Raw genomic sequence first — 10218 nt, 5'->3', positions numbered from 1 at the left:
GTAAGGTGGTAGTGGTACACAAGGGTCCCACTTGGCCCCATATTCTATTTATAGTGCACTACTTTTGACGAGGGCACAGAGTTCTGTTCAAAAGTAGTGCACTACAGTGCCTTCAGAAAGTATTCACACCTGTTGACTTTTTTCACATTTTGTTGTGCTGCAAGGTGATATTAATTGTAATGTCAAAGTGTAAAAATGTAATTTGTAAAAATGTATGAAAAATGAAACAATACAATGACATAAGTATTCAACCCCCTGAGTCATTACATTTTAGAATCACCTTTGGCAGTGATTACAGCTGCGAGTCTTTCTGGGTAAGTCTTTAAGAGCTTTGCACACCTTAATTGTGCAATATTTGCACATTATTATTTTTACAATTCGTCAAGCCTTTTGAAGTTGGTTGTTGATCCTGGCTAGACAGCCGTTATATCTCTTGCCATAGATTTTCAAACTGATTTAAGTGAAAACTGAAAATAGGCCACTCAGGAACATCCAATGTCAACTTGGTAAGCAACTCAAGCTGAAAGATGAATTAGTTTCACTATATCTGTTACAAAGCAGACTGAACCAGGTTTTCCTCTAGGATTTTGCCTGTGCTGAGGGGTACTCAGTGATGTGTTGTGTTGGATTTTCCCCAAACATAACACTGGAATTTGATTAGCCACATATGTTGCAGTTTTACTTTGGTGCTTTATTGCAAACATGATGCATGTTTAGATTTTTTAAAATTCTGTACAGGCTTCCTTGTTTTCACTCTGTCAATTATGTTAGTTTGTGGAGTCACTACAATGTTGATGATCCATCCTCAGTTTTCTTCTATCACAGGCAATACTCTGTAAATGTTTCGAAGTCACCTTTGGCATGGTGAAATCCCTGAGCGGTTTCCTTAATCTCCAACAACTGAGTTAGGAAGGACGCCTGCATCTTTGTAGTAACTGGGTGTATTCATACACCATACAAAAACGTAATTAATAACTTCACCATGCTCAAAGGGATATTCAATGTCTGGTACCCATCTACCAATACGTGCCCTTCTTTGTGAAGAATTGACAAACATCCCTGGTCTTTGTAGAAAAAAAATATATATATATGTATCTAACCTTAATTTAAACAGGAAAGTCAGTTAAGAACAAATTCTTATTTACAATGATGTGCAAACCCGGACGACGCTGGGCCAATTGTGCGCCGCCCTATGCAACTCCCAATCACAGCCGGTTGTGATACAGCCTGGATTCAAACCAGGGTGTTTGTAGTGACATATCAAGCACTGAGATGCAGTGCCTAACATGCTGACCACACCAGTCGCATCGCATGTGCGAGCCTTACAAAATAAATGTACACATACATGTTATTCAATCATTGTACCCACACTGATTGCACACGCCAACGAGCATCTGTGTTGCCAGGCGCTAAAATAGAAGTTGATTTTATTTGTGAAGCAGGATGCGCTGCAAGTCCTGCCTCTCCCATATCCGCATTAGTTTTTAGAAGCATATACCCACGTGCCATCTTCTCATTGGTTTGTAGGAACATATACCTATGTGGGTGAGTGAAACATGAACTGAGGTCGGTTGTGGTAATGCACCTTATTATGAAAGTTAGGTGCCAATCGCCATATAAAGTCCAAAGAAGAAAAAGAAGCCTGGAAGGAGGAGAGATGATGAGAAAATATTCCGTTGACCATTTATGTGTGGATTAATTGTTAGACTAGAGGACCTTGTGCATTTCAGGTAAAATATCAACTCAATGTTTATATCCCAGGACAGGTTAGCTAGCAAAAGCAAGCTAGCTAGCTAAATAGGACAAATTAGCTAGCAACTGATTGCCATAAATGTTTAATGCTTTTCTACCTGTCCCCAAATTAATATAATTGGTTCAGTGTCCGGTTTGGACTTAGTGTTAGAACGCTGCTCCATTCGGGCGCCCACTCAGGTAGTTGAATCAGTGTTTGAAATAATCAGTCACACCCTGATCTGTTTCACCTGTCTTGTGCTTATCACCACCCCCACCTGGTGTCTCCCATTTGTCTCAATTATCTCCTGTGTATTTATACATGAGTTGTCTGTCTGTGCCAGTTCATCTTGTCTTGTCAGGATGTTACAGCGTGTTTCCTGTTGTTTTCCTGTTTCTCAGGTTTTGTTTTCTAGTCTTTCTGCTTCTGACCATTCTGCCTGCCCTGACCCTGCCTGCCATTCTGTCCCTGATTGACTGTGCCTTGGATTACAGACCTCTGCCTGCCCTTGACCTGCTATTTGCTTGCACCCTGTCTAAAAAAGACATATCTGAGATTCGAACTGTCTTCCTCCTGTGTCTGCATCTGGATCTTATCCTGAGTTGTGATAGGGACCCTACAGATAATTGTATGTGTGGGGTACAGAGATGATGTAGTCATTCAAAAATCATGTTAAACACCATTATTGCGCACAGTGAGTCCATGCAATTTATTATGTAACTTGTTAAGCAAGTTGCCAAAACAACTTGCCAAAACAAAGGGATTGTATACGTATTGTCTCAAAACAGTTCAGCTTTTCATTTTTTATTAAGTTGTTCAAATTTCAAAAAATAATATTTCACCTAGACTTTATGGCGTATTTTGTGTAGACCAGTGACACAAGTCAATTTAATTATTTTAAAATTCAGGCAGTAACACAACAAAATGTGAAAAAAGTCAAGGGCTGGGAATACTTTCTGAATCTACTGTATATATGGAATAAGGTGTCCTTTGGAACAGCACCAATGACTCCAAGTAAAAAGGAGGCCAGACTCGTGCTGCTAAACTCCAGACTGCTGAGTAGTTTGGTGGTGAGAAATGGCATTCAATTTGTTCTCCCATCATGCTACTCGGCCAGTCATGTATGATCAACATCTTGCTGCCCAGTGACCCACGACGTGTACTTCACCGTTGAGGCCGAGGCAGCCTGAACAGCAGAGATATCACACATCCCACCCCAGACAACCCAGGGCACAATACAGCTTGTGCTTCTTACTTCAATGCACTCACATACTGTAAGCCTTATGCTTCCCTACCCTTTGATGCACTCACGTCTAGAAAGCAGTGTCGATTTTACTGTGCCGATGCCATTTCTGTACCTTGTACAGTGTCTCTCAGAAGCTGTAAACATTTTTACAAGACTTATGCATGTAAGAATCTTTGCTCTATTTGCAATTCAACCCACTGGAGCAAACCTTTCTGACACCTCAATTCTTTGAACAGGTTACAGTTCCTTCAGAAAGTGTTTACACCCCTGGACTTATTTCACATTTTGTTGTGAATTGTTTTGAACCATTTACACACAATACCCTATGATGACAAAGTGAAAACATGTTTTTAGAAATGTTTGTAAATGTATCACAAAAGAAATACAGAAATATGTTATTTACACAAGTATTCACACGCCTGAGTAAATACATGTTAGGATCACCACATTGTCAGTGATTACAGCTGTGTGTCTTTCTGGATGAAACTCTGAGAGCAATGCACACCTGGATTGTACAATATTTTCAAATTATTCTTTCATTTTTTTTAAAGCTCTATCAAATTGGTTGTTGGTCATTGCTGGACATCCATTTTCAAGTCTTGCCATAGATTTTTAAGCCAATTTAAGTCAAAATTCTTACCAGGCCACAGGAACAAGTTGTGTCGTCTTGCTAAGTATCTCCAGTGTCTATGGTTTTATTTTTGTGCTGAAATGTGAATTTGTATCCCAGTGTCTGTTGGAAAGCAGACTGAATCCGGTTTTTCTCTAGGATTTTGCCTATGCTTAGCTCTATTTAGTTTATTTTCACCCTAAAAGAAAATCCCTAGTCCTTGCAGATGACAAGCATGCACATATTATGATGCAGCCATCACCATGCTTGAAAATATGAAGAGTGGTACTCAGTTGTGTGTTGTGTTAGATTTACCCCAAACATAATGATTTGTTTTCAGGACAAAGTTATTTTCTTTGCCACATTTTTTGCAGTTTTACTTTATGTCACGCCTTGGTCTTAGTATTTTGTGTTTTCTTTAATTATTTGTTCAGGCCAGGGTGTGACATGGGTTTATTGTGTTGTGGTATTGTTTTTTTTGTAGGCATTGGGATTGTGGCTGATTAGGGGTGTGTCTAGCATAGGCTTGGCTGCCTGAGGCGGTTCTCAATCAGAGTCAGGTGATTCTCGTTTTCTCTGATTGGGAACCATATTTAGGTAGCCTAGGTTTCACTGTGTATTTCGTGGGTGATTGTTCCTGTCTCTGTGTAGTTGTTCACCAGACAGGCTGTATTAGGTTTTCACGTTCCGTTTGTTGTTTTTGTATTTGTATATTTATTTCATGTATTCACGATCCTTCATTAAAGAACATGAGTAACCACCACGCTGCATTTTGGTCCGACTCTCCTTCAACAAACGAACACGTTACAGAATCACCCACCACACCTGGACCGAGCGGCGTGGTAACAGGCAGCGACAGCAGGAGCAGCGAAAGGAGGAATGGACATGGGAAGACGTGTTGGATGGCAAAGGTTGTTACACTTGGGAGGAGATACTGGCCGGAAGAGATCACCTCCCATGGGAACAGGTGGAGGCACTTAGGAGAGCAGAGGCAGCCGGAGATAGGAGCCGACGATACGAGGGAACACGGCGGCGCAGAAAGAAACCCGAAAGTCACCCCCAAAAATGTATTGGGGGGTGGCTCAGGGAGAGTGTGGCAGAATCAGGGTTCAGACCTGAGCCAACTCCCCCTGTTAATCGTGAGGAGCAGCGATCAAAGGACTTCTGGACATGGGAGGAGATATTGGACGGAAAAGGACCCTGGGCTCAGCCTGGAGAATATCGCCGTCCCAAGGAAGAACTGGAGGCGGAGAAAAGCGGAGAGGCGCTGGTATGAGGAAGCAGCACGGCGACGCGGATGGAAGCCTGAGAGTCAGCCCCAAAAATGTATTGGGGGTGGCTTACAGGGAGTATGACTATGCCAGGTAGGAGACCTGCGCAAACTCCCTGTGTTTACCGGGGGGCTAGAGAGACCGGGCAGGCACCGTGTTATGCTATGGAGCGCACAGTGTTTCCAGTGCGGGTGCATAGCCCGGTGCGGTTCATACCAGCTCTTCGTATTGGCCGGGCTAGAGTGGGCATCGAGCCAGGTAAGGTTGGGCAGGCTCGGTGCTCAAGAGCTCCAGTGCGCCTGCACGGTCCGGTCTATCCAGAGCCACCTCCAAACACCAGTCCGCCGGTGGCAGCTCCCCGCACCAGGCTTCCTGGGCGTGTCGTCGATCCAGTACCACCAGTTCCAGCACCACGTACCAGGCCTTCAGTGTGCCTCGCCTGTTCAGCACAGCCCGAGCCATCCTTCTCTCTAGCGCTGTCGGAGCCTCCCGCCTGTTCAGCGCAGCCTTCGTTTTCCTCCTTTCCTGCGCTGTCGGAGTCTCCCGCCTGTTCAGCGCTTCCAGAGCCTTCCTCCTCTACAGCGCTGCCTGAGCCTCCTGTCTGTTCGGAGCAGCCTGAGCTGCCAGACTGCATGGAGCAGCCAGAGCTGCCAGTCTGCATGGAGCAGCCAGAGCCGTCAGTCTGCATGGAGCAGCCAGGGCCGTCAGCCTGCATGGAGCAGCCTGAGATGTCAGTCTGCATGGAGCAGCCTGAGCTGTCAGTCTGCATGGAGCTGCCAGTCTGCATGAAGCAGCCAGAGCTGCCAGTCTGCATGGAGTAGCCAGAGCTGCCAATCTGCATGGAGCAGCCAGAGCTGCCAATCTGCATGGAGCAGCCAGAGCTGCCAGTCTGCATGGAGCAGCCAGAGCTTCCAGTCTACATGGAGCAGCCAGAGCAGCTAGATCTGCCAGTCAGCCATGATCTTCCAGGTCTGCCAGTCAACCAGATTCTTCCAGATCTGCCAGTCAACCAGATTCTTCCAGATCTGCCAGTCAGCCAGATTCTTCCAGATCTGCCAGTCAACCAGACTCTTCCAGATCTGCCAGTCAACCAGATTCTTCCAGATCCGCCAGCCAGCCAGGATCTGCCGGAGCCAACTACCTGCCTGAGCTTCATCTCAGTACTGGGCTTCCTCTCAGTACTGGGCTTCCTCTCAGTCCCGGGCTTCCCCTCAGTCCCGAGCTGCCCCCCAGTCCCGAGCTGCCCCTCAGTCACGAGCTGCCCCTCAGTCCAGTGGGGTTCTGGGTGAGGACTATTAGGCCATGGTCGGTGGCGAGGGTGGATTATCCCAGGACGCGAGGGGGAGGAACTATGACATTTATGGAGTGGGGTCCACGTCCCGAGCCGGAACCGCCACCATGGACAGACCCTCCCTATGGTTTTGAGGTGCGTCCGGGAGTCCGCACCTTAGGGGGGGGGGGGGGTTCTGTCATGCCTTGGTCTTAGTATTTTGTGTTTTCTTTAATTATTTGTTCAGGCCAGGGTGTGACATGGGTTTATTGTGTTGTCGTATTGTTTTTTTTGTAGGCATTGGGATTGTGGCTGATTAGGGGTGTGTCTAGCATAGGCTTGGCTGCGTGAGGCAGTTCTCAATCAGAGTCAGGTGATTCTCGTTGTCTCTAATTGGGAACCATATTTAGGTAGCCTGGGTTTCACTGTGTATTTTGTGGGTGATTGTTCCTGTCTCTGTGTAGTTGTTCACCAGACAGGCTGTATTAGGTTTTCACGTTCCGTTTGTTGTTTTTGTATTTGTATATTTATTTCATATATTCGCGATTCTTCATTAAAGAACATGAGTAACCACCACGCTGCATTTCGGTCCGACTCTCCAACAAACGAACGGCGTTACACTTTAGTGCCTTGTTGCAAACAGGATGCATGTTTTGGAATATTTTTTATTCTGTACAGGCACATTTTTTATTTAGGTTAGTATTGTGGAGTAACTACAAAGTTGTTAATCCATCCTCAGTTTATCACAGACATTAAGCTCTGTAACTGTTTTAAAGTCACCGTTAGCCACAGTGAAATTGCTGAACAGTTTCCTTCCTCTCTGGCAACTGAGTTAGAGAGGATGCCTGTATCTTTGGAGTGACTGGCGGTATTGATACACCATTCAAAGTGTAATGAATAACTTCAAAATGATCAAAGGGATGTTCAATGTTCACTTTTTTATCTACCAATAAGTGCCTTTGTGAGGCATTGGAAAACCTCTTTGTGGTTGAATCTGTTTTTGAAATTCACTTGTCAAATGAGGGACCTTAAAGATAATTCTACACTGAGTTCACAATACACTAGGAACCCCTTCCTAATATTGACTTGCACCCCCCTTTGCCCTCAGAACAGCATCATTCGTCGGGGTATCGACTCTACAAGCATTCCATAGGGTTGCTGGCCCATGTTGACTCCAATGCTTCCCACAGTTGTGTCAAGTTGGCTTGATATCCTTTCGGTTATGTACCATTCTTGATACACAAGGGAAACTGTTGAGTGAAAAACCCAGCAGCATTTGTTCTTGACACACTCAAACTGGTGCGCCTTGCACATACTACCATACCTTGTTCAAAGGCACTTACATTTTTTGTCATGCCCATTCACACTCTTAATGGGACACATATACAGTCCATGTGTCAATTGTCTCAAGGCCGCACTGATTGAAGTGGATTTAACAAGTGATACCAGTCAGGGAACATAGCCTTCACCTGGTCAGTCTGTCATGGAAAGAGCAGATAATCGTTATGATTGGTACACTCAGTGTGTTTGGGGTATGGAGATGAGGTAGTCATTAAAAACTCATGTTAAAACACTATTACTGTCCACAATTGTTATGCAAATGTTTACTCCTGAACTTACTTAGGCTTGCCATAAAGTGGTTGAATACTTGACAAGACATTTCAGCTTTGAATTTTTTTATTAATTTGTACAAATTAAAAAATATATAATTCCACCTTGAGTTTGAGGTATTGTGTGTAGTTCAGTGACACAAAATGTCAATTTAAATTGCAAAATGTGAAAAAAGTCAAGGGGTGTGAATACTTTCTGAAGACAATGTGTTGACTTTCAGACTTTGTAGTAGCTCCAAGCTTATACGGCTCTGCTCACGCCCATGTGCAGTGTGTACACAACCCACTGGCAAATGACTTGTCTCAGTCACATTGAAGCTTGATAAAAACAAAAATGTACATATTGGATTTAGAGTTTTAGGCTAAAACTGATTCAGTGTGAATTAAATAAATACCATTAACATTTTGACATGCGGTGAGGGGAATAGAGAGCTGCAGGAGAGTCAGGGACTACATACTGTAAACTGTAGAAACACAAGGAAAGGCAGTGGAAATGGGGAGTGTCCTGCACTGGAGAGACGAAGCAAGACCAGGCCAAAATACATGCCAGTCGTGTGTAAATTGTGTTGTTGTTGGCTTTTAGGGGTAAAATTGGAAAAGCAGAGGACTGTTTGGAAAGTCACAGAGAGGAGACGATCTGTCTTCCACAGAGACCTTGTCTGTGAAAAGAAGATAGGAAGGGAAGGAACATGGCTTACAGATCTGAGAACAAAACAGCAAAACCAAACTCAACCCAAAATATGCAGTAACTCTCTCACAAGAGGGATCAAGAAAACTTCAAACTACCAAGAAAGTCACCAATGCAAAAATACTTACAGTACAGTGTGAAATTGGAAACATCTGAGCTTTGGAGAGATAGAAAATAGCAACATACCCACTGGGCACAAAATGTTTGAACCAATGTTTTTCAACTTAACTTTGTCAACTTATTGTGACATGGAAACGTGGAGAAAAAAATACTTAGGATTTGCAAAAAGTCATCAACGTAACAGTTCTTTTGAGGGTGAAATTTCCACCACCTGATTATTTCATCATGGTAAACAATTTTTAAAACAGACAAACTGTCACACCCTGATCTGGTTCACCTGTCCTTGTGCTTGTCTCCACCCCCCTCCAGGTGTTGCCCATCTCCCCTACTTATCCCCTGCATTTTTCTGTCTGTCTGTGCCAGTTTGCCTTGTTTGTCAAGTCAACCAATGATTTTCTCTCAGCTCCTGCTTGTCCCAGTCTCTATTTTACTCATCCTCCTGGTCTTGACCGTTGCCTGTCCTGACTCTGAGCCCACCTGCCTGAACACTCCCTGCCCCTGACCTCGAACCTGCCTGCTGCCCTGTACCATTTGAACTCTGCCCTGGCTATGAACACTTACCTGTCCCCAACCTGCCTTTTGTCTATCCCTTGGATTATAATAAATACCAGAGCTCAAACCATCTGCCTCCTGTGTCTGCATCTGGGTCTCGCCTTGTGTCGTTATACAAACCTTGTGTAACATATGTTGAAGTTGCACCAGATCTTCAACTATCAGAAAAAAACAATAGGTGACCTAAGCAAAAATAAAACACATTTAAAATATTACAAGTATTATAAAGTATATGTAAATATACAAAAATGCAAATAATAAACTTCAAATATCTTAAGTACACTTAAATATAATATCATTACACTTCAACACATTTATTAAAATGTAATTTAAATGAATTGTTTTTCAGTTTTTAAGTATACTATATGTTCACTATCATTAAACTTAAACACATTAAACTCATTAAAGCCTTACTTCAAACGCTTTAATTATAATTTAGTATGTTCATCGAAAATACAATTATAGTTGTTTTTAAGCATATATTTATATATTTATTTTAGGAAACTGCTTGTGAGTGATCAAGTACACTATAAGTATACAGTGCCTTGCAAAAGCATTCATCCCCTTTGTATTTAAAAAAAATATATTATTTAAAAAATTAGGATTCAAATTGATTTTATTGTCATTTGTTGTTAACAATGAACTCAAAATACTCAAAGTGGGAAAAAATAAAACTAATTAATAGATTAATACGCTTAATAAATATTCGATAACTTAACTATAGTCACTGCAGCCTCTGTTTAGGCAAGCCTACGAAGTAAAATTTGGCTTAAAAAAATCACAGCATATGTTACATGGACTCTGTGTGAAATAATAGGGCTTGACATTATTTTTTATGACTCGACCTTCCTCTGTCCCCCATACATACAACATCTGTAAGGTGCCTCAAGTATTGAATTTAAAGCACAGATTCAACTAAAATGACCAGGGACTCTTTCAAAAGCCTCATTAAAGGGCAGTGATTGGTAGATTGGTAACAATATCAAATCAGACAATATATATCTCTTTAAGCATGGTCAAGTTAATAATTATTCTGTGGATTATGTATTAAACCTCCCAGTCATATCAACGATGCTGTCGTCCTTCTACACTGAGCTGCAGGACAGGAATGAAACTGCT

General features: G+C 42.8%; 1 long non-coding RNA gene across 1 annotated transcript; it reads right to left on the bottom strand.

Annotated features, from left to right (window-relative positions):
- Positions 1–7845: 7845 nt before the first annotated feature.
- On the bottom strand, positions 7846–8833 carry LOC123990442. The gene is made up of 3 exons (XR_006830638.1): positions 8556–8833; positions 8198–8398; positions 7846–8057 (listed from the first exon to the last, which is right to left on the bottom strand). It is a non-coding gene; the product is annotated as an uncharacterized LOC123990442 (long non-coding RNA).
- Positions 8834–10218: the final 1385 nt, after the last annotated feature.

This window comes from Oncorhynchus gorbuscha, linkage group LG12 (assembly GCF_021184085.1).
Source record: "Oncorhynchus gorbuscha isolate QuinsamMale2020 ecotype Even-year linkage group LG12, OgorEven_v1.0, whole genome shotgun sequence".
Classification (NCBI taxonomy): Eukaryota; Metazoa; Chordata; class Actinopteri; order Salmoniformes; family Salmonidae; genus Oncorhynchus; species Oncorhynchus gorbuscha.
Note: the sequence above shows the minus strand (reverse complement) of the source record. Positions and strands in the feature narration are given on the sequence as shown.